Source organism: Rhinoderma darwinii, unplaced genomic scaffold (genome assembly GCF_050947455.1).
Source record: "Rhinoderma darwinii isolate aRhiDar2 unplaced genomic scaffold, aRhiDar2.hap1 Scaffold_533, whole genome shotgun sequence".
Classification (NCBI taxonomy): Eukaryota; Metazoa; Chordata; class Amphibia; order Anura; family Rhinodermatidae; genus Rhinoderma; species Rhinoderma darwinii.
Genome location: NW_027464082.1, coordinates 106,327 through 133,344, shown reverse-complemented (window position 1 = coordinate 133,344; position 27,018 = coordinate 106,327). Strand labels below are relative to the sequence as shown.

The following is a 27,018-nucleotide window of genomic DNA, read 5'->3' as shown; positions in this document are numbered from 1 at the left end:
CACCTGAGCCAGCCACTGATTGATTGATTGATTGATTGATTGATTGATTGATTGATTGATTGATGCAGCACAACAGTCAAATAGTGGAGTGGAGTAGGGGAACAGCAAACAGCCAATAAAGCAGCCCGCCCGCTCGCCTGCCCGCCACAATGGACCTACCTGTGTACACTAGATGGATGTGATGGAATGTACTGTCGTCCCTACATTTCAAGAAGAAGTAAGAATTGCAGTTGCAACAAAGCCTTGCTTGCCTACAAAGAGAGCAGCAATTTGGATTTGTTACTATGTTACCTAGAAGAATAACAAACTGTGCAAGGATGGAGGTTGTAGGAGCAAGGAGAAGTTGTCTGTAAAGTTGGTGGATGCCTATTTTCCATTTTGCAGTCCCTTGTCTCCCTCTTGTGGCCTCCTGGAGGCAACTAGCTGTGCAAAAAAAAGACAGCCTGGCGGCCGGCTGTTGCAGTGTTGCCCTCTCAGGCAACACTGAGTGACTGACTGAGCCTCACCGTCTTATATAAAGTTCAGACGGAACTTTGCACGTGTCATAGTGGAGCCCTCAGGATTCCAGAGCCAGCTTTCTGACATCATAATGGGGCCTCAGAGATAAAAGCCTGGGCCCAGGCAGTGTTGGTCAGTGCTGCTCAGCAGGCAGCACTGGACTGGACTGGATTACAGCTGATACAAGGTGTGAAGGAACAAGGGGTGGCTGTGGGCATGCACTTGCTGCCGCTGCCAGTGTTTATCTGCATGGCAGCAGGGCATTTGGGCGTTGCCAGGAAGGCATTTTTATGTAGATTCCTCCTCTTTCAGCACTGCATTGTGGTGCAAGCAAAAGAAGCAAATCCTGTCTGGCTTCCTCTCCGGCCTTTATTCACCTCCCGTGTAGCTGTGAGTGTGTGAGCCTGCAGGGCCCCATGGAATTGCCTAGAAGTAGGCTGAATCGCTGCAAGGGCTGAACAGCAGTATCGGGCAGGCTCGGGCAACGCGCGGCCCGTTCGGGTTATCGCTTCTCGGCCTTTTGGCTAAGATCAAGTGTAGTATCTGTTCTTATCAGTTTAATATCTGATACGTCCCCTATCTGGGGACCATATATTAAATGGATTTTTAGAACAGGGAGATGGAAATAGAGCTTGCTCTGTCCACTCCACGCATTGACCTGGTATTGCAGTATTTCCAGGACCGGTGCACCCTTTCCTTATGTGTTGACTAAAAGCAGATTCCAAAAGTGTTTTTTGTCTTTGCTATTGTTTCTGTCTTTCTGAAGGGATCTCCCCTTTTAATCCCATTATTTCAACACCTGTTGGACAATGCATGAGTGATAATGAGCTCATTGATTAAATGCAATTAATGAATAGATTGCCACCTCTTGTTGTGTGTCGTCTGTGTTTCTGTGTTTCCGGCATTTCACATTGGAACACCTCATTCACCTTCCTTGTCTTCTCTCCGCCCTCCCTTTTAGGTAAGTTAAAGAGCTGCACCTGAGCCAGCCACTGATTGATTGATTGATTGATTGATTGATTGATTGATTGATTGATTGATTGATTGATTGATTGATGCAGCACAACAGTCAAATAGTGGAGTGGAGTAGGGGAACAGCAAACAGCCAATAAAGCAGCCCGCCCGCTCGCCTGCCCGCCACAATGGACCTACCTGTGTACACTAGATGGATGTGATGGAATGTACTGTCGTCCCTACATTTCAAGAAGAAGTAAGAATTGCAGTTGCAACAAAGCCTTGCTTGCCTACAAAGAGAGCAGCAATTTGGATTTGTTACTATGTTACCTAGAAGAATAACAAACTGTGCAAGGATGGAGGTTGTAGGAGCAAGGAGAAGTTGTCTGTAAAGTTGGTGGATGCCTATTTTCCATTTTGCAGTCCCTTGTCTCCCTCTTGTGGCCTCCTGGAGGCAACTAGCTGTGCAAAAAAAAGACAGCCTGGCGGCCGGCTGTTGCAGTGTTGCCCTCTCAGGCAACACTGAGTGACTGACTGAGCCTCACCGTCTTATATAAAGTTCAGACGGAACTTTGCACGTGTCATAGTGGAGCCCTCAGGATTCCAGAGCCAGCTTTCTGACATCATAATGGGGCCTCAGAGATAAAAGCCTGGGCCCAGGCAGTGTTGGTCAGTGCTGCTCAGCAGGCAGCACTGGACTGGACTGGATTACAGCTGATACAAGGTGTGAAGGAACATGGGGTGGCTGTGGGCATGCACTTGCTGCCGCTGCCAGTGTTTATCTGCATGGCAGCAGGGCATTTGGGCGTTGCCAGGAAGGCGTTTTTATGTAGATTCCTCCTCTTTCAGCACTGCATTGTGGTGCAAGCAAAAGAAGCAAATCCTGTCTGGCTTCCTCTCCGGCCTTTATTCACCTCCCGTGTAGCTGTGAGTGTGTGAGCCTGCAGGGCCCCATGGAATTGCCTAGAAGTAGGCTGAATCGCTGCAAGGGCTGAACAGCAGTATCGGGCAGGCTCGGGCAACGCGCGGCCCGTTCGGGTTATCGCTTCTCGGCCTTTTGGCTAAGATCAAGTGTAGTATCTGTTCTTATCAGTTTAATATCTGATACGTCCCCTATCTGGGGACCATATATTAAATGGATTTTTAGAACAGGGAGATGGAAATAGAGCTTGCTCTGTCCACTCCACGCATTGACCTGGTATTGCAGTATTTCCAGGACCGGTGCACCCTTTCCTTATGTGTTGACTAAAAGCAGATTCCAAAAGTGTTTTTTGTCTTTGCTATTGTTTCTGTCTTTCTGAAGGGATCTCCCCTTTTAATCCCATTATTTCAACACCTGTTGGACAATGCATGAGTGATAATGAGCTCATTGATTAAATGCAATTAATGAATAGATTGCCACCTCTTGTTGTGTGCCGTCTGTGTTTCTGTGTTTCCGGCATTTCACATTGGAACACCTCATTCACCTTCCTTGTCTTCTCTCCGCCCTCCCTTTTAGGTAAGTTAAAGAGCTGCACCTGAGCCAGCCACTGATTGATTGATTGATTGATTGATTGATTGATTGATTGATTGATTGATTGATGCAGCACAACAGTCAAATAGTGGAGTGGAGTAGGGGAACAGCAAACAGCCAATAAAGCAGCCCGCCCGCTCGCCTGCCCGCCACAATGGACCTACCTGTGTACACTAGATGGATGTGATGGAATGTACTGTCGTCCCTACATTTCAAGAAGAAGTAAGAATTGCAGTTGCAACAAAGCCTTGCTTGCCTACAAAGAGAGCAGCAATTTGGATTTGTTACTATGTTACCTAGAAGAATAACAAACTGTGCAAGGATGGAGGTTGTAGGAGCAAGGAGAAGTTGTCTGTAAAGTTGGTGGATGCCTATTTTCCATTTTGCAGTCCCTTGTCTCCCTCTTGTGGCCTCCTGGAGGCAAAAGACAGCCTGGCGGCCGGCTGTTGCAGTGTTGCCCTCTCAGGCAACACTGAGTGACTGACTGAGCCTCACCGTCTTATATAAAGTTCAGACGGAACTTTGCACGTGTCATAGTGGAGCCCTCAGGATTCCAGAGCCAGCTTTCTGACATCATAATGGGGCCTCAGAGATAAAAGCCTGGGCCCAGGCAGTGTTGGTCAGTGCTGCTCAGCAGGCAGCACTGGACTGGACTGGATTACAGCTGATACAAGGTGTGAAGGAACAAGGGGTGGCTGTGGGCATGCACTTGCTGCCGCTGCCAGTGTTTATCTGCATGGCAGCAGGGCATTTGGGCGTTGCCAGGAAGGCGTTTTTATGTAGATTCCTCCTCTTTCAGCACTGCATTGTGGTGCAAGCAAAAGAAGCAAATCCTGTCTGGCTTCCTCTCCGGCCTTTATTCACCTCCCGTGTAGCTGTGAGTGTGTGAGCCTGCAGGGCCCCATGGAATTGCCTAGAAGTAGGCTGAATCGCTGCAAGGGCTGAACAGCAGTATCGGGCAGGCTCGGGCAACGCGCGGCCCGTTCGGGTTATCGCTTCTCGGCCTTTTGGCTAAGATCAAGTGTAGTATCTGTTCTTATCAGTTTAATATCTGATACGTCCCCTATCTGGGGACCATATATTAAATGGATTTTTAGAACAGGGAGATGGAAATAGAGCTTGCTCTGTCCACTCCACGCATTGACCTGGTATTGCAGTATTTCCAGGACCGGTGCACCCTTTCCTTATGTGTTGACTAAAAGCAGATTCCAAAAGTGTTTTTTGTCTTTGCTATTGTTTCTGTCTTTCTGAAGGGATCTCCCCTTTTAATCCCATTATTTCAACACCTGTTGGACAATGCATGAGTGATAATGAGCTCATTGATTAAATGCAATTAATGAATAGATTGCCACCTCTTGTTGTGTGTCGTCTGTGTTTCTGTGTTTCCGGCATTTCACATTGGAACACCTCATTCACCTTCCTTGTCTTCTCTCCGCCCTCCCTTTTAGGTAAGTTAAAGAGCTGCACCTGAGCCAGCCACTGATTGATTGATTGATTGATTGATTGATTGATTGATTGATTGATTGATTGATTGATGCAGCACAACAGTCAAATAGTGGAGTGGAGTAGGGGAACAGCAAACAGCCAATAAAGCAGCCCGCCCGCTCGCCTGCCCGCCACAATGGACCTACCTGTGTACACTAGATGGATGTGATGGAATGTACTGTCGTCCCTACATTTCAAGAAGAAGTAAGAATTGCAGTTGCAACAAAGCCTTGCTTGCCTACAAAGAGAGCAGCAATTTGGATTTGTTACTATGTTACCTAGAAGAATAACAAACTGTGCAAGGATGGAGGTTGTAGGAGCAAGGAGAAGTTGTCTGTAAAGTTGGTGGATGCCTATTTTCCATTTTGCAGTCCCTTGTCTCCCTCTTGTGGCCTCCTGGAGGCAAATAGCTGTGCAAAAAAAAGACAGCCTGGCGGCCGGCTGTTGCAGTGTTGCCCTCTCAGGCAACACTGAGTGACTGACTGAGCCTCACCGTCTTATATAAAGTTCAGACGGAACTTTGCACGTGTCATAGTGGAGCCCTCAGGATTCCAGAGCCAGCTTTCTGACATCATAATGGGGCCTCAGAGATAAAAGCCTGGGCCCAGGCAGTGTTGGTCAGTGCTGCTCAGCAGGCAGCACTGGACTGGACTGGATTACAGCTGATACAAGGTGTGAAGGAACAAGGGGTGGCTGTGGGCATGCACTTGCTGCCGCTGCCAGTGTTTATCTGCATGGCAGCAGGGCATTTGGGCGTTGCCAGGAAGGCGTTTTTATGTAGATTCCTCCTCTTTCAGCACTGCATTGTGGTGCAAGCAAAAGAAGCAAATCCTGTCTGGCTTCCTCTCCGGCCTTTATTCACCTCCCGTGTAGCTGTGAGTGTGTGAGCCTGCAGGGCCCCATGGAATTGCCTAGAAGTAGGCTGAATCGCTGCAAGGGCTGAACAGCAGTATCGGGCAGGCTCGGGCAACGCGCGGCCCGTTCGGGTTATCGCTTCTCGGCCTTTTGGCTAAGATCAAGTGTAGTATCTGTTCTTATCAGTTTAATATCTGATACGTCCCCTATCTGGGGACCATATATTAAATGGATTTTTAGAACAGGGAGATGGAAATAGAGCTTGCTCTGTCCACTCCACGCATTGACCTGGTATTGCAGTATTTCCAGGACCGGTGCACCCTTTCCTTATGTGTTGACTAAAAGCCGATTCCAAAAGTTTTTTTTGTCTTTGCTATTGTTTCTGTCTTTCTGAAGGGATCTCCCCTTTTAATCCCATTATTTCAACACCTGTTGGACAATGCATGAGTGATAATGAGCTCATTGATTAAATGCAATTAATGAATAGATTGCCACCTCTTGTTGTGTGTCGTCTGTGTTTCTGTGTTTCCGGCATTTCACATTGGAACACCTCATTCACCTTCCTTGTCTTCTCTCCGCCCTCCCTTTTAGGTAAGTTAAAGAGCTGCACCTGAGCCAGCCACTGATTGATTGATTGATTGATTGATTGATTGATTGATTGATTGATTGATTGATTGATTGATTGATGCAGCACAACAGTCAAATAGTGGAGTGGAGTAGGGGAACAGCAAACAGCCAATAAAGCAGCCCGCCCGCTCGCCTGCCCGCCACAATGGACCTACCTGTGTACACTAGATGGATGTGATGGAATGTACTGTCGTCCCTACATTTCAAGAAGAAGTAAGAATTGCAGTTGCAACAAAGCCTTGCTTGCCTACAAAGAGAGCAGCAATTTGGATTTGTTACTATGTTACCTAGAAGAATAACAAACTGTGCAAGGATGGAGGTTGTAGGAGCAAGGAGAAGTTGTCTGTAAAGTTGGTGGATGCCTATTTTCCATTTTGCAGTCCCTTGTCTCCCTCTTGTGGCCTCCTGGAGGCAACTAGCTGTGCAAAAAAAAGACAGCCTGGCGGCCGGCTGTTGCAGTGTTGCCCTCTCAGGCAACACTGAGTGACTGACTGAGCCTCACCGTCTTATATAAAGTTCAGACGGAACTTTGCACGTGTCATAGTGGAGCCCTCAGGATTCCAGAGCCAGCTTTCTGACATCATAATGGGGCCTCAGAGATAAAAGCCTGGGCCCAGGCAGTGTTGGTCAGTGCTGCTCAGCAGGCAGCACTGGACTGGACTGGATTACAGCTGATACAAGGTGTGAAGGAACAAGGGGTGGCTGTGGGCATGCACTTGCTGCCGCTGCCAGTGTTTATCTGCATGGCAGCAGGGCATTTGGGCGTTGCCAGGAAGGCGTTTTTATGTAGATTCCTCCTCTTTCAGCACTGCATTGTGGTGCAAGCAAAAGAAGCAAATCCTGTCTGGCTTCCTCTCCGGCCTTTATTCACCTCCCGTGTAGCTGTGAGTGTGTGAGCCTGCAGGGCCCCATGGAATTGCCTAGAAGTAGGCTGAATCGCTGCAAGGGCTGAACAGCAGTATCGGGCAGGCTCGGGCAACGCGCGGCCCGTTCGGGTTATCGCTTCTCGGCCTTTTGCCTAAGATCAAGTGTAGTATCTGTTCTTATCAGTTTAATATCTGATACGTCCCCTATCTGGGGACCATATATTAAATGGATTTTTAGAACAGGGAGATGGAAATAGAGCTTGCTCTGTCCACTCCACGCATTGACCTGGTATTGCAGTATTTCCAGGACCGGTGCACCCTTTCCTTATGTGTTGACTAAAAGCAGATTCCAAAAGTGTTTTTTGTCTTTGCTATTGTTTCTGTCTTTCTGAAGGGATCTCCCCTTTTAATCCCATTATTTCAACACCTGTTGGACAATGCATGAGTGATAATGAGCTCATTGATTAAATGCAATTAATGAATAGATTGCCACCTCTTGTTGTGTGTCGTCTGTGTTTCTGTGTTTCCGGCATTTCACATTGGAACACCTCATTCACCTTCCTTGTCTTCTCTCCGCCCTCCCTTTTAGGTAAGTTAAAGAGCTGCACCTGAGCCAGCCACTGATTGATTGATTGATTGATTGATTGATTGATTGATTGATTGATTGATTGATGCAGCACAACAGTCAAATAGTGGAGTGGAGTAGGGGAACAGCAAACAGCCAATAAAGCAGCCCGCCCGCTCGCCTGCCCGCCACAATGGACCTACCTGTGTACACTAGATGGATGTGATGGAATGTACTGTCGTCCCTACATTTCAAGAAGAAGTAAGAATTGCAGTTGCAACAAAGCCTTGCTTGCCTACAAAGAGAGCAGCAATTTGGATTTGTTACTATGTTACCTAGAAGAATAACAAACTGTGCAAGGATGGAGGTTGTAGGAGCAAGGAGAAGTTGTCTGTAAAGTTGGTGGATGCCTATTTTCCATTTTGCAGTCCCTTGTCTCCCTCTTGTGGCCTCCTGGAGGCAACTAGCTGTGCAAAAAAAAGACAGCCTGGCGGCCGGCTGTTGCAGTGTTGCCCTCTCAGGCAACACTGAGTGACTGACTGAGCCTCACCGTCTTATATAAAGTTCAGACGGAACTTTGCACGTGTCATAGTGGAGCCCTCAGGATTCCAGAGCCAGCTTTCTGACATCATAATGGGGCCTCAGAGATAAAAGCCTGGGCCCAGGCAGTGTTGGTCAGTGCTGCTCAGCAGGCAGCACTGGACTGGACTGGATTACAGCTGATACAAGGTGTGAAGGAACAAGGGGTGGCTGTGGGCATGCACTTGCTGCCGCTGCCAGTGTTTATCTGCATGGCAGCAGGGCATTTGGGCGTTGCCAGGAAGGCGTTTTTATGTAGATTCCTCCTCTTTCAGCACTGCATTGTGGTGCAAGCAAAAGAAGCAAATCCTGTCTGGCTTCCTCTCCGGCCTTTATTCACCTCCCGTGTAGCTGTGAGTGTGTGAGCCTGCAGGGCCCCATGGAATTGCCTAGAAGTAGGCTGAATCGCTGCAAGGGCTGAACAGCAGTATCGGGCAGGCTCGGGCAACGCGCGGCCCGTTCGGGTTATCGCTTCTCGGCCTTTTGGCTAAGATCAAGTGTAGTATCTGTTCTTATCAGTTTAATATCTGATACGTCCCCTATCTGGGGACCATATATTAAATGGATTTTTAGAACAGGGAGATGGAAATAGAGCTTGCTCTGTCCACTCCACGCATTGACCTGGTATTGCAGTATTTCCAGGACCGGTGCACCCTTTCCTTATGTGTTGACTAAAAGCAGATTCCAAAAGTGTTTTTTGTCTTTGCTATTGTTTCTGTCTTTCTGAAGGGATCTCCCCTTTTAATCCCATTATTTCAACACCTGTTGGACAATGCATGAGTGATAATGAGCTCATTGATTAAATGCAATTAATGAATAGATTGCCACCTCTTGTTGTGTGTCGTCTGTGTTTCTGTGTTTCCGGCATTTCACATTGGAACACCTCATTCACCTTCCTTGTCTTCTCTCCGCCCTCCCTTTTAGGTAAGTTAAAGAGCTGCACCTGAGCCAGCCACTGATTGATTGATTGATTGATTGATTGATTGATTGATTGATTGATTGATTGATTGATTGATTGATGCAGCACAACAGTCAAATAGTGGAGTGGAGTAGGGGAACAGCAAACAGCCAATAAAGCAGCCCGCCCGCTCGCCTGCCCGCCACAATGGACCTACCTGTGTACACTAGATGGATGTGATGGAATGTACTGTCGTCCCTACATTTCAAGAAGAAGTAAGAATTGCAGTTGCAACAAAGCCTTGCTTGCCTACAAAGAGAGCAGCAATTTGGATTTGTTACTATGTTACCTAGAAGAATAACAAACTGTGCAAGGATGGAGGTTGTAGGAGCAAGGAGAAGTTGTCTGTAAAGTTGGTGGATGCCTATTTTCCATTTTGCAGTCCCTTGTCTCCCTCTTGTGGCCTCCTGGAGGCAACTAGCTGTGCAAAAAAAAGACAGCCTGGCGGCCGGCTGTTGCAGTGTTGCCCTCTCAGGCAACACTGAGTGACTGACTGAGCCTCACCGTCTTATATAAAGTTCAGACGGAACTTTGCACGTGTCATAGTGGAGCCCTCAGGATTCCAGAGCCAGCTTTCTGACATCATAATGGGGCCTCAGAGATAAAAGCCTGGGCCCAGGCAGTGTTGGTCAGTGCTGCTCAGCAGGCAGCACTGGACTGGACTGGATTACAGCTGATACAAGGTGTGAAGGAACAAGGGGTGGCTGTGGGCATGCACTTGCTGCCGCTGCCAGTGTTTATCTGCATGGCAGCAGGGCATTTGGGCGTTGCCAGGAAGGCGTTTTTATGTAGATTCCTCCTCTTTCAGCACTGCATTGTGGTGCAAGCAAAAGAAGCAAATCCTGTCTGGCTTCCTCTCCGGCCTTTATTCACCTCCCGTGTAGCTGTGAGTGTGTGAGCCTGCAGGGCCCCATGGAATTGCCTAGAAGTAGGCTGAATCGCTGCAAGGGCTGAACAGCAGTATCGGGCAGGCTCGGGCAACGCGCGGCCCGTTCGGGTTATCGCTTCTCGGCCTTTTGGCTAAGATCAAGTGTAGTATCTGTTCTTATCAGTTTAATATCTGATACGTCCCCTATCTGGGGACCATATATTAAATGGATTTATAGAACAGGGAGATGGAAATAGAGCTTGCTCTGTCCACTCCACGCATTGACCTGGTATTGCAGTATTTCCAGGACCGGTGCACCCTTTCCTTATGTGTTGACTAAAAGCAGATTCCAAAAGTGTTTTTTGTCTTTGCTATTGTTTCTGTCTTTCTGAAGGGATCTCCCCTTTTAATCCCATTATTTCAACACCTGTTGGACAATGCATGAGTGATAATGAGCTCATTGATTAAATGCAATTAATGAATAGATTGCCACCTCTTGTTGTGTGTCGTCTGTGTTTCTGTGTTTCCGGCATTTCACATTGGAACACCTCATTCACCTTCCTTGTCTTCTCTCCGCCCTCCCTTTTAGGTAAGTTAAAGAGCTGCACCTGAGCCAGCCACTGATTGATTGATTGATTGATTGATTGATTGATTGATTGATTGATTGATTGATTGATTGATGCAGCACAACAGTCAAATAGTGGAGTGGAGTAGGGGAACAGCAAACAGCCAATAAAGCAGCCCGCCCGCTCGCCTGCCCGCCACAATGGACCTACCTGTGTACACTAGATGGATGTGATGGAATGTACTGTCGTCCCTACATTTCAAGAAGAAGTAAGAATTGCAGTTGCAACAAAGCCTTGCTTGCCTACAAAGAGAGCAGCAATTTGGATTTGTTACTATGTTACCTAGAAGAATAACAAACTGTGCAAGGATGGAGGTTGTAGGAGCAAGGAGAAGTTGTCTGTAAAGTTGGTGGATGCCTATTTTCCATTTTGCAGTCCCTTGTCTCCCTCTTGTGGCCTCCTGGAGGCAACTAGCTGTGCAAAAAAAAGACAGCCTGGCGGCCGGCTGTTGCAGTGTTGCCCTCTCAGGCAACACTGAGTGACTGACTGAGCCTCACCGTCTTATATAAAGTTCAGACGGAACTTTGCACGTGTCATAGTGGAGCCCTCAGGATTCCAGAGCCAGCTTTCTGACATCATAATGGGGCCTCAGAGATAAAAGCCTGGGCCCAGGCAGTGTTGGTCAGTGCTGCTCAGCAGGCAGCACTGGACTGGACTGGATTACAGCTGATACAAGGTGTGAAGGAACAAGGGGTGGCTGTGGGCATGCACTTGCTGCCGCTGCCAGTGTTTATCTGCATGGCAGCAGGGCATTTGGGCGTTGCCAGGAAGGCGTTTTTATGTAGATTCCTCCTCTTTCAGCACTGCATTGTGGTGCAAGCAAAAGAAGCAAATCCTGTCTGGCTTCCTCTCCGGCCTTTATTCACCTCCCGTGTAGCTGTGAGTGTGTGAGCCTGCAGGGCCCCATGGAATTGCCTAGAAGTAGGCTGAATCGCTGCAAGGGCTGAACAGCAGTATCGGGCAGGCTCGGGCAACGCGCGGCCCGTTCGGGTTATCGCTTCTCGGCCTTTTGGCTAAGATCAAGTGTAGTATCTGTTCTTATCAGTTTAATATCTGATACGTCCCCTATCTGGGGACCATATATTAAATGGATTTTTAGAACAGGGAGATGGAAATAGAGCTTGCTCTGTCCACTCCACGCATTGACCTGGTATTGCAGTATTTCCAGGACCGGTGCACCCTTTCCTTATGTGTTGACTAAAAGCAGATTCCAAAAGTGTTTTTTGTCTTTGCTATTGTTTCTGTCTTTCTGAAGGGATCTCCCCTTTTAATCCCATTATTTCAACACCTGTTGGACAATGCATGAGTGATAATGAGCTCATTGATTAAATGCAATTAATGAATAGATTGCCACCTCTTGTTGTGTGTCGTCTGTGTTTCTGTGTTTCCGGCATTTCACATTGGAACACCTCATTCACCTTCCTTGTCTTCTCTCCGCCCTCCCTTTTAGGTAAGTTAAAGAGCTGCACCTGAGCCAGCCACTGATTGATTGATTGATTGATTGATTGATTGATTGATTGATTGATTGATGCAGCACAACAGTCAAATAGTGGAGTGGAGTAGGGGAACAGCAAACAGCCAATAAAGCAGCCCGCCCGCTCGCCTGCCCGCCACAATGGACCTACCTGTGTACACTAGATGGATGTGATGGAATGTACTGTCGTCCCTACATTTCAAGAAGAAGTAAGAATTGCAGTTGCAACAAAGCCTTGCTTGCCTACAAAGAGAGCAGCAATTTGGATTTGTTACTATGTTACCTAGAAGAATAACAAACTGTGCAAGGATGGAGGTTGTAGGAGCAAGGAGAAGTTGTCTGTAAAGTTGGTGGATGCCTATTTTCCATTTTGCAGTCCCTTGTCTCCCTCTTGTGGCCTCCTGGAGGCAACTAGCTGTGCAAAAAAAAGACAGCCTGGCGGCCGGCTGTTGCAGTGTTGCCCTCTCAGGCAACACTGAGTGACTGACTGAGCCTCACCGTCTTATATAAAGTTCAGACGGAACTTTGCACGTGTCATAGTGGAGCCCTCAGGATTCCAGAGCCAGCTTTCTGACATCATAATGGGGCCTCAGAGATAAAAGCCTGGGCCCAGGCAGTGTTGGTCAGTGCTGCTCAGCAGGCAGCACTGGACTGGACTGGATTACAGCTGATACAAGGTGTGAAGGAACAAGGGGTGGCTGTGGGCATGCACTTGCTGCCGCTGCCAGTGTTTATCTGCATGGCAGCAGGGCATTTGGGCGTTGCCAGGAAGGCGTTTTTATGTAGATTCCTCCTCTTTCAGCACTGCATTGTGGTGCAAGCAAAAGAAGCAAATCCTGTCTGGCTTCCTCTCCGGCCTTTATTCACCTCCCGTGTAGCTGTGAGTGTGTGAGCCTGCAGGGCCCCATGGAATTGCCTAGAAGTAGGCTGAATCGCTGCAAGGGCTGAACAGCAGTATCGGGCAGGCTCGGGCAACGCGCGGCCCGTTCGGGTTATCGCTTCTCGGCCTTTTGGCTAAGATCAAGTGTAGTATCTGTTCTTATCAGTTTAATATCTGATACGTCCCCTATCTGGGGACCATATATTAAATGGATTTTTAGAACAGGGAGATGGAAATAGAGCTTGCTCTGTCCACTCCACGCATTGACCTGGTATTGCAGTATTTCCAGGACCGGTGCACCCTTTCCTTATGTGTTGACTAAAAGCAGATTCCAAAAGTGTTTTTTGTCTTTGCTATTGTTTCTGTCTTTCTGAAGGGATCTCCCCTTTTAATCCCATTATTTCAACACCTGTTGGACAATGCATGAGTGATAATGAGCTCATTGATTAAATGCAATTAATGAATAGATTGCCACCTCTTGTTGTGTGTCGTCTGTGTTTCTGTGTTTCCGGCATTTCACATTGGAACACCTCATTCACCTTCCTTGTCTTCTCTCCGCCCTCCCTTTTAGGTAAGTTAAAGAGCTGCACCTGAGCCAGCCACTGATTGATTGATTGATTGATTGATTGATTGATTGATTGATTGATGCAGCACAACAGTCAAATAGTGGAGTGGAGTAGGGGAACAGCAAACAGCCAATAAAGCAGCCCGCCCGCTCGCCTGCCCGCCACAATGGACCTACCTGTGTACACTAGATGGATGTGATGGAATGTACTGTCGTCCCTACATTTCAAGAAGAAGTAAGAATTGCAGTTGCAACAAAGCCTTGCTTGCCTACAAAGAGAGCAGCAATTTGGATTTGTTACTATGTTACCTAGAAGAATAACAAACTGTGCAAGGATGGAGGTTGTAGGAGCAAGGAGAAGTTTTCTGTAAAGTTGGTGGATGCCTATTTTCCATTTTGCAGTCCCTTGTCTCCCTCTTGTGGCCTCCTGGAGGCAACTAGCTGTGCAAAAAAAAGACAGCCTGGCGGCCGGCTGTTGCAGTGTTGCCCTCTCAGGCAACACTGAGTGACTGACTGAGCCTCACCGTCTTATATAAAGTTCAGACGGAACTTTGCACGTGTCATAGTGGAGCCCTCAGGATTCCAGAGCCAGCTTTCTGACATCATAATGGGGCCTCAGAGATAAAAGCCTGGGCCCAGGCAGTGTTGGTCAGTGCTGCTCAGCAGGCAGCACTGGACTGGACTGGATTACAGCTGATACAAGGTGTGAAGGAACAAGGGGTGGCTGTGGGCATGCACTTGCTGCCGCTGCCAGTGTTTATCTGCATGGCAGCAGGGCATTTGGGCGTTGCCAGGAAGGCGTTTTTATGTAGATTCCTCCTCTTTCAGCACTGCATTGTGGTGCAAGCAAAAGAAGCAAATCCTGTCTGGCTTCCTCTCCGGCCTTTATTCACCTCCCGTGTAGCTGTGAGTGTGTGAGCCTGCAGGGCCCCATGGAATTGCCTAGAAGTAGGCTGAATCGCTGCAAGGGCTGAACAGCAGTATCGGGCAGGCTCCGGCAACGCGCGGCCCGTTCGGGTTATCGCTTCTCGGCCTTTTGGCTAAGATCAAGTGTAGTATCTGTTCTTATCAGTTTAATATCTGATACGTCCCCTATCTGGGGACCATATATTAAATGGATTTTTAGAACAGGGAGATGGAAATAGAGCTTGCTCTGTCCACTCCACGCATTGACCTGGTATTGCAGTATTTCCAGGACCGGTGCACCCTTTCCTTATGTGTTGACTAAAAGCAGATTCCAAAAGTGTTTTTTGTCTTTGCTATTGTTTCTGTCTTTCTGAAGGGATCTCCCCTTTTAATCCCATTATTTCAACACCTGTTGGACAATGCATGAGTGATAATGAGCTCATTGATTAAATGCAATTAATGAATAGATTGCCACCTCTTGTTGTGTGTCGTCTGTGTTTCTGTGTTTCCGGCATTTCACATTGGAACACCTCATTCACCTTCCTTGTCTTCTCTCCGCCCTCCCTTTTAGGTAAGTTAAAGAGCTGCACCTGAGCCAGCCACTGATTGATTGATTGATTGATTGATTGATTGATGCAGCACAACAGTCAAATAGTGGAGTGGAGTAGGGGAACAGCAAACAGCCAATAAAGCAGCCCGCCCGCTCGCCTGCCCGCCACAATGGACCTACCTGTGTACACTAGATGGATGTGATGGAATGTACTGTCGTCCCTACATTTCAAGAAGAAGTAAGAATTGCAGTTGCAACAAAGCCTTGCTTGCCTACAAAGAGAGCAGCAATTTGGATTTGTTACTATGTTACCTAGAAGAATAACAAACTGTGCAAGGATGGAGGTTGTAGGAGCAAGGAGAAGTTGTCTGTAAAGTTGGTGGATGCCTATTTTCCATTTTGCAGTCCCTTGTCTCCCTCTTGTGGCCTCCTGGAGGCAACTAGCTGTGCAAAAAAAAGACAGCCTGGCGGCCGGCTGTTGCAGTGTTGCCCTCTCAGGCAACACTGAGTGACTGACTGAGCCTCACCGTCTTATATAAAGTTCAGACGGAACTTTGCACGTGTCATAGTGGAGCCCTCAGGATTCCAGAGCCAGCTTTCTGACATCATAATGGGGCCTCAGAGATAAAAGCCTGGGCCCAGGCAGTGTTGGTCAGTGCTGCTCAGCAGGCAGCACTGGACTGGACTGGATTACAGCTGATACAAGGTGTGAAGGAACAAGGGGTGGCTGTGGGCATGCACTTGCTGCCGCTGCCAGTGTTTATCTGCATGGCAGCAGGGCATTTGGGCGTTGCCAGGAAGGCGTTTTTATGTAGATTCCTCCTCTTTCAGCACTGCATTGTGGTGCAAGCAAAAGAAGCAAATCCTGTCTGGCTTCCTCTCCGGCCTTTATTCACCTCCCGTGTAGCTGTGAGTGTGTGAGCCTGCAGGGCCCCATGGAATTGCCTAGAAGTAGGCTGAATCGCTGCAAGGGCTGAACAGCAGTATCGGGCAGGCTCGGGCAACGCGCGGCCCGTTCGGGTTATCGCTTCTCGGCCTTTTGGCTAAGATCAAGTGTAGTATCTGTTCTTATCAGTTTAATATCTGATACGTCCCCTATCTGGGGACCATATATTAAATGGATTTTTAGAACAGGGAGATGGAAATAGAGCTTGCTCTGTCCACTCCACGCATTGACCTGGTATTGCAGTATTTCCAGGACCGGTGCACCCTTTCCTTATGTGTTGACTAAAAGCAGATTCCAAAAGTGTTTTTTGTCTTTGCTATTGTTTCTGTCTTTCTGAAGGGATCTCCCCTTTTAATCCCATTATTTCAACACCTGTTGGACAATGCATGAGTGATAATGAGCTCATTGATTAAATGCAATTAATGAATAGATTGCCACCTCTTGTTGTGTGTCGTCTGTGTTTCTGTGTTTCCGGCATTTCACATTGGAACACCTCATTCACCTTCCTTGTCTTCTCTCCGCCCTCCCTTTTAGGTAAGTTAAAGAGCTGCACCTGAGCCAGCCACTGATTGATTGATTGATTGATTGATTGATTGATTGATTGATTGATTGATTGATTGATTGATGCAGCACAACAGTCAAATAGTGGAGTGGAGTAGGGGAACAGCAAACAGCCAATAAAGCAGCCCGCCCGCTCGCCTGCCCGCCACAATGGACCTACCTGTGTACACTAGATGGATGTGATGGAATGTACTGTCGTCCCTACATTTCAAGAAGAAGTAAGAATTGCAGTTGCAACAAAGCCTTGCTTGCCTACAAAGAGAGCAGCAATTTGGATTTGTTACTATGTTACCTAGAAGAATAACAAACTGTGCAAGGATGGAGGTTGTAGGAGCAAGGAGAAGTTGTCTGTAAAGTTGGTGGATGCCTATTTTCCATTTTGCAGTCCCTTGTCTCCCTCTTGTGGCCTCCTGGAGGCAACTAGCTGTGCAAAAAAAAGACAGCCTGGCGGCCGGCTGTTGCAGTGTTGCCCTCTCAGGCAACACTGAGTGACTGACTGAGCCTCACCGTCTTATATAAAGTTCAGACGGAACTTTGCACGTGTCATAGTGGAGCCCTCAGGATTCCAGAGCCAGCTTTCTGACATCATAATGGGGCCTCAGAGATAAAAGCCTGGGCCCAGGCAGTGTTGGTCAGTGCTGCTCAGCAGGCAGCACTGGACTAGACTGGATTACAGCTGATACAAGGTGTGAAGGAACAAGGGGTGGCTGTGGGCATGCACTTGCTGCCGCTGCCAGTGTTTATCTGCATGGCAGCAGGGCATTTGGGCGTTGCCAGGAAGGCGTTTTTATGTAGATTCCTCCTCTTTCAGCACTGCATTGTGGTGCAAGCAAAAGAAGCAAATCCTGTCTGGCTTCCTCTCCGGCCTTTATTCACCTCCCGTGTAGCTGTGAGTGTGTGAGCCTGCAGGGCCCCATGGAATTGCCTAGAAGTAGGCTGAATCGCTGCAAGGGCTGAACAGCAGTATCGGGCAGGCTCGGGCAACGCGCGGCCCGTTCGGGTTATCGCTTCTCGGCCTTTTGGCTAAGATCAAGTGTAGTATCTGTTCTTATCAGTTTAATATCTGATACGTCCCCTATCTGGGGACCATATATTAAATGGATTTTTAGAACAGGGAGATGGAAATAGAGCTTGCTCTGTCCACTCCACGCATTGACCTGGTATTGCAGTATTTCCAGGACCGGTGCACCCTTTCCTTATGTGTTGACTAAAAGCAGATTCCAAAAGTGTTTTTTGTCTTTGCTATTGTTTCTGTCTTTCTGAAGGGATCTCCCCTTTTAATCCCATTATTTCAACACCTGTTGGACAATGCATGAGTGATAATGAGCTCATTGATTAAATGCAATTAATGAATAGATTGCCACCTCTTGTTGTGTGTCGTCTGTGTTTCTGTGTTTCCGGCATTTCACATTGGAACACCTCATTCACCTTCCTTGTCTTCTCTCCGCCCTCCCTTTTAGGTAAGTTAAAGAGCTGCACCTGAGCCAGCCACTGATTGATTGATTGATTGATTGATTGATTGATTGATTGATGCAGCACAACAGTCAAATAGTGGAGTGGAGTAGGGGAACAGCAAACAGCCAATAAAGCAGCCCGCCCGCTCGCCTGCCCGCCACAATGGACCTACCTGTGTACACTAGATGGATGTGATGGAATGTACTGTCGTCCCTACATTTCAAGAAGAAGTAAGAATTGCAGTTGCAACAAAGCCTTGCTTGCCTACAAAGAGAGCAGCAATTTGGATTTGTTACTATGTTACCTAGAAGAATAACAAACTGTGCAAGGATGGAGGTTGTAGGAGCAAGGAGAAGTTGTCTGTAAAGTTGGTGGATGCCTATTTTCCATTTTGCAGTCCCTTGTCTCCCTCTTGTGGCCTCCTGGAGGCAACTAGCTGTGCAAAAAAAAGACAGCCTGGCGGCCGGCTGTTGCAGTGTTGCCCTCTCAGGCAACACTGAGTGACTGACTGAGCCTCACCGTCTTATATAAAGTTCAGACGGAACTTTGCACGTGTCATAGTGGAGCCCTCAGGATTCCAGAGCCAGCTTTCTGACATCATAATGGGGCCTCAGAGATAAAAGCCTGGGCCCAGGCAGTGTTGGTCAGTGCTGCTCAGCAGGCAGCACTGGACTGGACTGGATTACAGCTGATACAAGGTGTGAAGGAACAAGGGGTGGCTGTGGGCATGCACTTGCTGCCGCTGCCAGTGTTTATCTGCATGGCAGCAGGGCATTTGGGCGTTGCCAGGAAGGCGTTTTTATGTAGATTCCTCCTCTTTCAGCACTGCATTGTGGTGCAAGCAAAAGAAGCAAATCCTGTCTGGCTTCCTCTCCGGCCTTTATTCACCTCCCGTGTAGCTGTGAGTGTGTGAGCCTGCAGGGCCCCATGGAATTGCCTAGAAGTAGGCTGAATCGCTGCAAGGGCTGAACAGCAGTATCGGGCAGGCTCGGGCAACGCGCGGCCCGTTCGGGTTATCGCTTCTCGGCCTTTTGGCTAAGATCAAGTGTAGTATCTGTTCTTATCAGTTTAATATCTGATACGTCCCCTATCTGGGGACCATATATTAAATGGATTTTTAGAACAGGGAGATGGAAATAGAGCTTGCTCTGTCCACTCCACGCATTGACCTGGTATTGCAGTATTTCCAGGACCGGTGCACCCTTTCCTTATGTGTTGACTAAAAGCAGATTCCAAAAGTGTTTTTTGTCTTTGCTATTGTTTCTGTCTTTCTGAAGGGATCTCCCCTTTTAATCCCATTATTTCAACACCTGTTGGACAATGCATGAGTGATAATGAGCTCATTGATTAAATGCAATTAATGAATAGATTGCCACCTCTTGTTGTGTGTCGTCTGTGTTTCTGTGTTTCCGGCATTTCACATTGGAACACCTCATTCACCTTCCTTGTCTTCTCTCCGCCCTCCCTTTTAGGTAAGTTAAAGAGCTGCACCTGAGCCAGCCACTGATTGATTGATTGATTGATTGATTGATTGATTGATTGATTGATTGATTGATGCAGCACAACAGTCAAATAGTGGAGTGGAGTAGGGGAACAGCAAACAGCCAATAAAGCAGCCCGCCCGCTCGCCTGCCCGCCACAATGGACCTACCTGTGTACACTAGATGGATGTGATGGAATGTACTGTCGTCCCTACATTTCAAGAAGAAGTAAGAATTGCAGTTGCAACAAAGCCTTGCTTGCCTACAAAGAGAGCAGCAATTTGGATTTGTTACTATGTTACCTAGAAGAATAACAAACTGTGCAAGGATGGAGGTTGTAGGAGCAAGGAGAAGTTGTCTGTAAAGTTGGTGGATGCCTATTTTCCATTTTGCAGTCCCTTGTCTCCCTCTTGTGGCCTCCTGGAGGCAACTAGCTGTGCAAAAAAAAGACAGCCTGGCGGCCGGCTGTTGCAGTGTTGCCCTCTCAGGCAACACTGAGTGACTGACTGAGCCTCACCGTCTTATATAAAGTTCAGACGGAACTTTGCACGTGTCATAGTGGAGCCCTCAGGATTCCAGAGCCAGCTTTCTGACATCATAATGGGGCCTCAGAGATAAAAGCCTGGGCCCAGGCAGTGTTGGTCAGTGCTGCTCAGCAGGCAGCACTGGACTGGACTGGATTACAGCTGATACAAGGTGTGAAGGAACAAGGGGTGGCTGTGGGCATGCACTTGCTGCCGCTGCCAGTGTTTATCTGCATGGCAGCAGGGCATTTGGGCGTTGCCAGGAAGGCGTTTTTATGTAGATTCCTCCTCTTTCAGCACTGCATTGTGGTGCAAGCAAAAGAAGCAAATCCTGTCTGGCTTCCTCTCCGGCCTTTATTCACCTCCCGTGTAGCTGTGAGTGTGTGAGCCTGCAGGGCCCCATGGAATTGCCTAGAAGTAGGCTGAATCGCTGCAAGGGCTGAACAGCAGTATCGGGCAGGCTCGGGCAACGCGCGGCCCGTTCGGGTTATCGCTTCTCGGCCTTTTGGCTAAGATCAAGTGTAGTATCTGTTCTTATCAGTTTAATATCTGATACGTCCCCTATCTGGGGACCATATATTAAATGGATTTTTAGAACAGGGAGATGGAAATAGAGCTTGCTCTGTCCACTCCACGCATTGACCTGGTATTGCAGTATTTCCAGGACCGGTGCACCCTTTCCTTATGTGTTGACTAAAAGCAGATTCCAAAAGTGTTTTTTGTCTTTGCTATTGTTTCTGTCTTTCTGAAGGGATCTCCCCTTTTAATCCCATTATTTCAACACCTGTTGGACAATGCATGAGTGATAATGAGCTCATTGATTAAATGCAATTAATGAATAGATTGCCACCTCTTGTTGTGTGTCGTCTGTGTTTCTGTGTTTCCGGCATTTCACATTGGAACACCTCATTCACCTTCCTTGTCTTCTCTCCGCCCTCCCTTTTAGGTAAGTTAAAGAGCTGCACCTGAGCCAGCCACTGATTGATTGATTGATTGATTGATTGATTGATTGATTGATTGATTGATTGATTGATGCAGCACAACAGTCAAATAGTGGAGTGGAGTAGGGGAACAGCAAACAGCCAATAAAGCAGCCCGCCCGCTCGCCTGCCCGCCACAATGGACCTACCTGTGTACACTAGATGGATGTGATGGAATGTACTGTCGTCCCTACATTTCAAGAAGAAGTAAGAATTGCAGTTGCAACAAAGCCTTGCTTGCCTACAAAGAGAGCAGCAATTTGGATTTGTTACTATGTTACCTAGAAGAATAACAAACTGTGCAAGGATGGAGGTTGTAGGAGCAAGGAGAAGTTGTCTGTAAAGTTGGTGGATGCCTATTTTCCATTTTGCAGTCCCTTGTCTCCCTCTTGTGGCCTCCTGGAGGCAACTAGCTGTGCAAAAAAAAGACAGCCTGGCGGCCGGCTGTTGCAGTGTTGCCCTCTCAGGCAACACTGAGTGACTGACTGAGCCTCACCGTCTTATATAAAGTTCAGACGGAACTTTGCACGTGTCATAGTGGAGCCCTCAGGATTCCAGAGCCAGCTTTCTGACATCATAATGGGGCCTCAGAGATAAAAGCCTGGGCCCAGGCAGTGTTGGTCAGTGCTGCTCAGCAGGCAGCACTGGACTGGACTGGATTACAGCTGATACAAGGTGTGAAGGAACAAGGGGTGGCTGTGGGCATGCACTTGCTGCCGCTGCCAGTGTTTATCTGCATGGCAGCAGGGCATTTGGGCGTTGCCAGGAAGGCGTTTTTATGTAGATTCCTCCTCTTTCAGCACTGCATTGTGGTGCAAGCAAAAGAAGCAAATCCTGTCTGGCTTCCTCTCCGGCCTTTATTCACCTCCCGTGTAGCTGTGAGTGTGTGAGCCTGCAGGGCCCCATGGAATTGCCTAGAAGTAGGCTGAATCGCTGCAAGGGCTGAACAGCAGTATCGGGCAGGCTCGGGCAACGCGCGGCCCGTTCGGGTTATCGCTTCTCGGCCTTTTGGCTAAGATCATGTGTAGTATCTGTTCTTATCAGTTTAATATCTGATACGTCCCCTATCTGGGGACCATATATTAAATGGATTTTTAGAACAGGGAGATGGAAATAGAGCTTGCTCTGTCCACTCCACGCATTGACCTGGTATTGCAGTATTTCCAGGACCGGTGCACCCTTTCCTTATGTGTTGACTAAAAGCAGATTCCAAAAGTGTTTTTTGTCTTTGCTATTGTTTCTGTCTTTCTGAAGGGATCTCCCCTTTTAATCCCATTATTTCAACACCTGTTGGACAATGCATGAGTGATAATGAGCTCATTGATTAAATGCAATTAATGAATAGATTGCCACCTCTTGTTGTGTGTCGTCTGTGTTTCTGTGTTTCCGGCATTTCACATTGGAACACCTCATTCACCTTCCTTGTCTTCTCTCCGCCCTCCCTTTTAGGTAAGTTAAAGAGCTGCACCTGAGCCAGCCACTGATTGATTGATTGATTGATTGATTGATTGATTGATTGATTGATTGATTGATGCAGCACAACAGTCAAATAGTGGAGTGGAGTAGGGGAACAGCAAACAGCCAATAAAGCAGCCCGCCCGCTCGCCTGCCCGCCACAATGGACCTACCTGTGTACACTAGATGGATGTGATGGAATGTACTGTCGTCCCTACATTTCAAGAAGTAAGAATTGCAGTTGCAACAAAGCCTTGCTTGCCTACAAAGAGAGCACCATTTTGTTTTTGTTACTATGTTACCTAGAAGAATAACAAACTGTGCAAGGATGGAGGTTGTAGGAGCAAGGAGAAGTTGTCTGTAAAGTTGGTGGATGCCTATTTTCCATTTTGCAGTCCCTTGTCTCCCTCTTGTGGCCTCCTGGAGGCAACTAGCTGTGCAAAAAAAAGACAGCCTGGCGGCCGGCTGTTGCAGTGTTGCCCTCTCAGGCAACACTGAGTGACTGACTGAGCCTCACCGTCTTATATAAAGTTCAGACGGAACTTTGCACGTGTCATAGTGGAGCCCTCAGGATTCCAGAGCCAGCTTTCTGACATCATAATGGGGCCTCAGAGATAAAAGCCTGGGCCCAGGCAGTGTTGGTCAGTGCTGCTCAGCAGGCAGCACTGGACTGGACTGGATTACAGCTGATACAAGGTGTGAAGGAACAAGGGGTGGCTGTGGGCATGCACTTGCTGCCGCTGCCAGTGTTTATCTGCATGGCAGCAGGGCATTTGGGCGTTGCCAGGAAGGCGTTTTTATGTAGATTCCTCCTCTTTCAGCACTGCATTGTGGTGCAAGCAAAAGAAGCAAATCCTGTCTGGCTTCCTCTCCGGCCTTTATTCACCTCCCGTGTAGCTGTGAGTGTGTGAGCCTGCAGGGCCCCATGGAATTGCCTAGAAGTAGGCTGAATCGCTGCAAGGGCTGAACAGCAGTATCGGGCAGGCTCGGGCAACGCGCGGCCCGTTCGGGTTATCGCTTCTCGGCCTTTTGGCTAAGATCAAGTGTAGTATCTGTTCTTATCAGTTTAATATCTGATACGTCCCCTATCTGGGGACCATATATTAAATGGATTTTTAGAACAGGGAGATGGAAATAGAGCTTGCTCTGTCCACTCCACGCATTGACCTGGTATTGCAGTATTTCCAGGACCGGTGCACCCTTTCCTTATGTGTTGACTAAAAGCAGATTCCAAAAGTGTTTTTTGTCTTTGCTATTGTTTCTGTCTTTCTGAAGGGATCTCCCCTTTTAATCCCATTATTTCAACACCTGTTGGACAATGCATGAGTGATAATGAGCTCATTGATTAAATGCAATTAATGAATAGATTGCCACCTCTTGTTGTGTGTCGTCTGTGTTTCTGTGTTTCCGGCATTTCACATTGGAACACCTCATTCACCTTCCTTGTCTTCTCTCCGCCCTCCCTTTTAGGTAAGTTAAAGAGCTGCACCTGAGCCAGCCACTGATTGATTGATTGATTGATTGATTGATTGATTGATTGATTGATTGATGCAGCACAACAGTCAAATAGTGGAGTGGAGTAGGGGAACAGCAAACAGCCAATAAAGCAGCCCGCCCGCTCGCCTGCCCGCCACAATGGACCTACCTGTGTACACTAGATGGATGTGATGGAATGTACTGTCGTCCCTACATTTCAAGAAGTAAGAATTGCAGTTGCAACAAAGCCTTGCTTGCCTACAAAGAGAGCACCATTTTGTTTTTGTTACTATGTTACCTAGAAGAATAACAAACTGTGCAAGGATGGAGGTTGTAGGAGCAAGGAGAAGTTGTCTGTAAAGTTGGTGGATGCCTATTTTCCATTTTGCAGTCCCTTGTCTCCCTCTTGTGGCCTCCTGGAGGCAACTAGCTGTGCAAAAAAAAGACAGCCTGGCGGCCGGCTGTTGCAGTGTTGCCCTCTCAGGCAACACTGAGTGACTGACTGAGCCTCACCGTCTTATATAAAGTTCAGACGGAACTTTGCACGTGTCATAGTGGAGCCCTCAGGATTCCAGAGCCAGCTTTCTGACATCATAATGGGGCCTCAGAGATAAAAGCCTGGGCCCAGGCAGTGTTGGTCAGTGCTGCTCAGCAGGCAGCACTGGACTGGACTGGATTACAGCTGATACAAGGTGTGAAGGAACAAGGGGTGGCTGTGGGCATGCACTTGCTGCCGCTGCCAGTGTTTATCTGCATGGCAGCAGGGCATTTGGGCGTTGCCAGGAAGGCGTTTTTATGTAGATTCCTCCTCTTTCAGCACTGCATTGTGGTGCAAGCAAAAGAAGCAAATCCTGTCTGGCTTCCTCTCCGGCCTTTATTCACCTCCCGTGTAGCTGTGAGTGTGTGAGCCTGCAGGGCCCCATGGAATTGCCTAGAAGTAGGCTGAATCGCTGCAAGGGCTGAACAGCAGTATCGGGCAGGCTCGGGCAACGCGCGGCCCGTTCGGGTTATCGCTTCTCGGCCTTTTGGCTAAGATCAAGTGTAGTATCTGTTCTTATCAGTTTAATATCTGATACGTCCCCTATCTGGGGACCATATATTAAATGGATTTTTAGAACAGGGAGATGGAAATAGAGCTTGCTCTGTCCACTCCACGCATTGACCTGGTATTGCAGTATTTCCAGGACCGGTGCACCCTTTCCTTATGTGTTGACTAAAAGCAGATTCCAAAAGTGTTTTTTGTCTTTGCTATTGTTTCTGTCTTTCTGAAGGGATCTCCCCTTTTAATCCCATTATTTCAACACCTGTTGGACAATGCATGAGTGATAATGAGCTCATTGATTAAATGCAATTAATGAATAGATTGCCACCTCTTGTTGTGTGTCGTCTGTGTTTCTGTGTTTCCGGCATTTCACATTGGAACACCTCATTCACCTTCCTTGTCTTCTCTCCGCCCTCCCTTTTAGGTAAGTTAAAGAGCTGCACCTGAGCCAGCCACTGATTGATTGATTGATTGATTGATTGATTGATTGATTGATGCAGCACAACAGTCAAATAGTGGAGTGGAGTAGGGGAACAGCAAACAGCCAATAAAGCAGCCCGCCCGCTCGCCTGCCCGCCACAATGGACCTACCTGTGTACACTAGATGGATGTGATGGAATGTACTGTCGTCCCTACATTTCAAGAAGAAGTAAGAATTGCAGTTGCAACAAAGCCTTGCTTGCCTACAAAGAGAGCAGCAATTTGGATTTGTTACTATGTTACCTAGAAGAATAACAAACTGTGCAAGGATGGAGGTTGTAGGAGCAAGGAGAAGTTGTCTGTAAAGTTGGTGGATGCCTATTTTCCATTTTGCAGTCCCTTGTCTCCCTCTTGTGGCCTCCTGGAGGCAACTAGCTGTGCAAAAAAAAGACAGCCTGGCGGCCGGCTGTTGCAGTGTTGCCCTCTCAGGCAACACTGAGTGACTGACTGAGCCTCACCGTCTTATATAAAGTTCAGACGGAACTTTGCACGTGTCATAGTGGAGCCCTCAGGATTCCAGAGCCAGCTTTCTGACATCATAATGGGGCCTCAGAGATAAAAGCCTGGGCCCAGGCAGTGTTGGTCAGTGCTGCTCAGCAGGCAGCACTGGACTGGACTGGATTACAGCTGATACAAGGTGTGAAGGAACAAGGGGTGGCTGTGGGCATGCACTTGCTGCCGCTGCCAGTGTTTATCTGCATGGCAGCAGGGCATTTGGGCGTTGCCAGGAAGGCGTTTTTATGTAGATTCCTCCTCTTTCAGCACTGCATTGTGGTGCAAGCAAAAGAAGCAAATCCTGTCTGGCTTCCTCTCCGGCCTTTATTCACCTCCCGTGTAGCTGTGAGTGTGTGAGCCTGCAGGGCCCCATGGAATTGCCTAGAAGTAGGCTGAATCGCTGCAAGGGCTGAACAGCAGTATCGGGCAGGCTCGGGCAACGCGCGGCCCGTTCGGGTTATCGCTTCTCGGCCTTTTGGCTAAGATCAAGTGTAGTATCTGTTCTTATCAGTTTAATATCTGATACGTCCCCTATCTGGGGACCATATATTAAATGGATTTTTAGAACAGGGAGATGGAAATAGAGCTTGCTCTGTCCACTCCACGCATTGACCTGGTATTGCAGTATTTCCAGGACCGGTGCACCCTTTCCTTATGTGTTGACTAAAAGCAGATTCCAAAAGTGTTTTTTGTCTTTGCTATTGTTTCTGTCTTTCTGAAGGGATCTCCCCTTTTAATCCCATTATTTCAACACCTGTTGGACAATGCATGAGTGATAATGAGCTCATTGATTAAATGCAATTAATGAATAGATTGCCACCTCTTGTTGTGTGTCGTCTGTGTTTCTGTGTTTCCGGCATTTCACATTGGAACACCTCATTCACCTTCCTTGTCTTCTCTCCGCCCTCCCTTTTAGGTAAGTTAAAGAGCTGCACCTGAGCCAGCCACTGATTGATTGATTGATTGATTGATTGATTGATTGATTGATTGATTGATTGATGCAGCACAACAGTCAAATAGTGGAGTGGAGTAGGGGAACAGCAAACAGCCAATAAAGCAGCCCGCCCGCTCGCCTGCCCGCCACAATGGACCTACCTGTGTACACTAGATGGATGTGATGGAATGTACTGTCGTCCCTACATTTCAAGAAGAAGTAAGAATTGCAGTTGCAACAAAGCCTTGCTTGCCTACAAAGAGAGCAGCAATTTGGATTTGTTACTATGTTACCTAGAAGAATAACAAACTGTGCAAGGATGGAGGTTGTAGGAGCAAGGAGAAGTTGTCTGTAAAGTTGGTGGATGCCTATTTTCCATTTTGCAGTCCCTTGTCTCCCTCTTGTGGCCTCCTGGAGGCA

At 47.8% G+C, this 27,018-nt stretch overlaps 18 non-coding genes across 18 annotated transcripts; all 18 read left to right on the top strand.

The window, feature by feature from the left end:
* Window positions 1–1,002: 1,002 nt before the first annotated feature.
* Window positions 1,003–1,193, top strand: LOC142722176 (U2 spliceosomal RNA). The gene has a single exon (XR_012874493.1). It is a non-coding gene; the product is annotated as a U2 spliceosomal RNA (small nuclear RNA).
* A 1,300-nt stretch (window positions 1,194–2,493) lies between these two features.
* On the top strand, window positions 2,494–2,684 carry LOC142722175 (U2 spliceosomal RNA). Its single transcript, XR_012874492.1, has one exon. It is a non-coding gene; the product is annotated as a U2 spliceosomal RNA (small nuclear RNA).
* Window positions 2,685–3,956: 1,272 nt separating this feature from the next.
* On the top strand, window positions 3,957–4,147 carry LOC142722174 (U2 spliceosomal RNA). Its single transcript, XR_012874491.1, has one exon. It is a non-coding gene; the product is annotated as a U2 spliceosomal RNA (small nuclear RNA).
* Window positions 4,148–5,439: 1,292 nt separating this feature from the next.
* LOC142722173 (U2 spliceosomal RNA) lies at window positions 5,440–5,630 on the top strand. Its single transcript, XR_012874490.1, has one exon. It is a non-coding gene; the product is annotated as a U2 spliceosomal RNA (small nuclear RNA).
* A 1,300-nt stretch (window positions 5,631–6,930) lies between these two features.
* Window positions 6,931–7,121, top strand: LOC142722329 (U2 spliceosomal RNA). The gene has a single exon (XR_012874643.1). It is a non-coding gene; the product is annotated as a U2 spliceosomal RNA (small nuclear RNA).
* A 1,288-nt stretch (window positions 7,122–8,409) lies between these two features.
* LOC142722172 (U2 spliceosomal RNA) lies at window positions 8,410–8,600 on the top strand. Its single transcript, XR_012874488.1, has one exon. It is a non-coding gene; the product is annotated as a U2 spliceosomal RNA (small nuclear RNA).
* Window positions 8,601–9,900: 1,300 nt separating this feature from the next.
* LOC142722316 (U2 spliceosomal RNA) lies at window positions 9,901–10,091 on the top strand. The gene has a single exon (XR_012874631.1). It is a non-coding gene; the product is annotated as a U2 spliceosomal RNA (small nuclear RNA).
* A 1,296-nt stretch (window positions 10,092–11,387) lies between these two features.
* LOC142722171 (U2 spliceosomal RNA) lies at window positions 11,388–11,578 on the top strand. Its single transcript, XR_012874487.1, has one exon. It is a non-coding gene; the product is annotated as a U2 spliceosomal RNA (small nuclear RNA).
* A 1,284-nt stretch (window positions 11,579–12,862) lies between these two features.
* Window positions 12,863–13,053, top strand: LOC142722170 (U2 spliceosomal RNA). The gene has a single exon (XR_012874486.1). It is a non-coding gene; the product is annotated as a U2 spliceosomal RNA (small nuclear RNA).
* Window positions 13,054–14,333: 1,280 nt separating this feature from the next.
* LOC142722169 (U2 spliceosomal RNA) lies at window positions 14,334–14,524 on the top strand. Its single transcript, XR_012874485.1, has one exon. It is a non-coding gene; the product is annotated as a U2 spliceosomal RNA (small nuclear RNA).
* A 1,268-nt stretch (window positions 14,525–15,792) lies between these two features.
* LOC142722166 (U2 spliceosomal RNA) lies at window positions 15,793–15,983 on the top strand. Its single transcript, XR_012874483.1, has one exon. It is a non-coding gene; the product is annotated as a U2 spliceosomal RNA (small nuclear RNA).
* Window positions 15,984–17,279: 1,296 nt separating this feature from the next.
* LOC142722165 (U2 spliceosomal RNA) lies at window positions 17,280–17,470 on the top strand. The gene has a single exon (XR_012874482.1). It is a non-coding gene; the product is annotated as a U2 spliceosomal RNA (small nuclear RNA).
* A 1,276-nt stretch (window positions 17,471–18,746) lies between these two features.
* Window positions 18,747–18,937, top strand: LOC142722164 (U2 spliceosomal RNA). The gene has a single exon (XR_012874481.1). It is a non-coding gene; the product is annotated as a U2 spliceosomal RNA (small nuclear RNA).
* Window positions 18,938–20,225: 1,288 nt separating this feature from the next.
* Window positions 20,226–20,416, top strand: LOC142722163 (U2 spliceosomal RNA). The gene has a single exon (XR_012874480.1). It is a non-coding gene; the product is annotated as a U2 spliceosomal RNA (small nuclear RNA).
* A 1,292-nt stretch (window positions 20,417–21,708) lies between these two features.
* Window positions 21,709–21,899, top strand: LOC142722319 (U2 spliceosomal RNA). The gene has a single exon (XR_012874634.1). It is a non-coding gene; the product is annotated as a U2 spliceosomal RNA (small nuclear RNA).
* Window positions 21,900–23,184: 1,285 nt separating this feature from the next.
* On the top strand, window positions 23,185–23,375 carry LOC142722162 (U2 spliceosomal RNA). Its single transcript, XR_012874479.1, has one exon. It is a non-coding gene; the product is annotated as a U2 spliceosomal RNA (small nuclear RNA).
* A 1,281-nt stretch (window positions 23,376–24,656) lies between these two features.
* Window positions 24,657–24,847, top strand: LOC142722370 (U2 spliceosomal RNA). The gene has a single exon (XR_012874680.1). It is a non-coding gene; the product is annotated as a U2 spliceosomal RNA (small nuclear RNA).
* Window positions 24,848–26,123: 1,276 nt separating this feature from the next.
* On the top strand, window positions 26,124–26,314 carry LOC142722369 (U2 spliceosomal RNA). The gene has a single exon (XR_012874679.1). It is a non-coding gene; the product is annotated as a U2 spliceosomal RNA (small nuclear RNA).
* Window positions 26,315–27,018: the final 704 nt, after the last annotated feature.